The sequence below is a fragment of the Micropterus dolomieu genome, linkage group LG07 (genome assembly GCF_021292245.1).
Source record: "Micropterus dolomieu isolate WLL.071019.BEF.003 ecotype Adirondacks linkage group LG07, ASM2129224v1, whole genome shotgun sequence".
Lineage (NCBI taxonomy): Eukaryota > Metazoa > Chordata > Actinopteri > Centrarchiformes > Centrarchidae > Micropterus > Micropterus dolomieu.
The window spans coordinates 5,207,670-5,210,162 of record NC_060156.1 but is presented as its reverse complement, the minus strand read 5'-3'; positions in this window follow the sequence as shown (position 1 = coordinate 5,210,162).

Genomic DNA, 2,493 nt, shown 5'->3' with positions numbered 1-2,493 from the left:
TAGACTAAATGAAAAATGGTACAGATATTTATAGTAGTGTTAATGGTAACAGTCGTAATGTTAATGATTATAATAACAATAGGACTAGTAACAATAGTTGTTGCAGCAGAGGGTGTCGAGCAGGAACACGGGGGCAGCAGGTGACCAGCAACCACAGATCCAGACTCCACAGCTCCAGAGCCAGAAAACCTGCAGGAAGTGATAGGAGGAGAGAGGAGAGGGACGAGAAAGCACAAGACTACCAGAAAGGGGAGAAGTTGTGTTAGTAACATGCAATAATGGGATGAGGTTGCATACAGAGGGAGAGAAAGTAGAGGAGAGAGGACCTCAGTGCATCATAGGAAATCCCCCGGCAGTCTAGGCCTATAGCAGCATAACTAAGGGATGGTTCAGGACTCACCTGAGCCAGCCCTAACTATAAGCTTTATCAAAGAGGAAAGTCTTAAGCCTACTCTTAAATGTGGAGATGGTGTCTGCCTCCTGAACCCAAACTGGAACCTGGTTCCACAGGAGAGGAGCTTGATAGCTGAATGCTCTGGCTCCAAGTCTACTTTTGGAGACTCTAGGAACCACAAGTAACTTTGTAGGTAAGAAGAATGATTTTAAATTCTATTCTGGATTTTACTGGAAGCCAATGCCAAGAAGCTAAAACAGGAGAAATGTGATCTCTTTTCCTGGTTCCTGTCAGAACACGATCACAAATAAACTATAACTAACAGGTAAAACATACTTAAACTGGGATTAAACAGAAGAAAAAGTAGACAAAGCCTAAATAATGCAAACACAGAACTAGGAGTAAATACAAAGACATTAACACACAGAACTAAAATGCAGGGCTAAACCTAAGATACAAGAAAGAACAGGTACTAAGTGAGTTAAACAGAACATGCAAATGAACAATGGAATAAACAAGGCTAAACAGAGGAAACACAAGACAAGGAACAAAACCCCAAAACAAAAAACATGGACCATCTGCTAAACAGAACAGGGCAGGGAACAGAGACAGCACCAACCAGGAAACAGGACTTCACTACCCAAATGTCACACTTTTATTTGACAATGAAAACCACATGATCATCTTGTTGCTGCTGTTAACAGTCTCCACAGATGCAAATTCAAAAAATGCACTTCATGTTCTGGGTGTATACATGTCGGCTATGTAAAAAAACTATACATAGCCCATTGTTTTTTTATTTTCCTTATTCTAAATCGTTACGAACCTCAGATGGAAGCCCAGGGGGGAGGAGGTTAGTACAATTAATAATTGTTCCAAGGCAGAAGAAAACGCGGAAAGAGAAGCAAGTTTCCAAAGAAAAGAGTAATTTATTTACAATAATTAACAAAAACCGTCTCAACACTCAAACAGAAAACAACTCCCAAAAGAGTACAGCACACGGTGAAAAACAAAGAGTAAAAGTAAATCGCTACACTTAACCGCAGGACTCCCACTGTTGCCACTGCCGGTTACTGTCTCTGCCAACTGCCACACACTCGCCACAGACTCCAAACACTCAGTAACACTGTCTCTTTCGCTGTAGACCTCCATACTCTCACCTACATCAGCTTCCTTCACCAGCCCTAATACTCTCCACTGATTAGGAGAGTGGAATCAGCAGCGCTCCTCAGGTTGCTGGCTGCAGCATTGGGGGCGAGGCAAGGTCCTGCTCAGGGCAGAGAGGGAAAACACCCAAGCACAACATCTCATATACAGGTGCTGGTCATATATTTAGAATATCATCTGATATATTTCAAATGTTTATTTCATTTAATTGTGATGATTAAAACTGACAACTAATAAAAATCCCAAATTCAGGATCTCTGAAAATTTGAATATTACTAAAGATCAATACAAAAAAAGGATTTTTAGAAATGTTTGCCAGCTGAAAAGTATGAACATGAAAAGTATGAGCATGTACAGCACTCAATACTTAGTTGGGGCTCCTTTTGCCTGAATTACTGCAGCAATGTGGCGTGGCATGGAGTCGATCAGTCTGTGGCACTGCTCAGGTGTTATGAGAGCCCAGGTTGCTCTGATAGTGGCCTTCAGCTCTTCTGCATTGTTGGGTCTGGCGTATCGCATCTTCCTCTTCACAATACCCCATAGATTTTCTATAGGGTTAAGGTCAGGCCAGTTTGCTGGCCAATTAAGAACAGGGACACCATGGTCCTTAAACCAGGTACTGGTAGCTTTGGCACTGTGTGCAGGTGCCAAGTCCTGTTGGAAAATGAAATCTGCATCTCCATAAAGTTGGTCAGCAGCAAGAAGCATGAAGTTCTCTAAAACTTCCTGGTAGACGGCTGCGTTGACCTTGGACCTCAGAAAACACAGTGGACCAACACCAGCAGATGACATGGCACCCCAAACCATCACTGACTGTGGAAACTTTACACTGGACTTCAAGCAACGTGGATTCTGTGCCTCTCCTCTCTTCCTCCAGACTCTGGGACCTTGATTTCCAAAGGAAATGCAAAATTTACTTTCATCAGAGAACA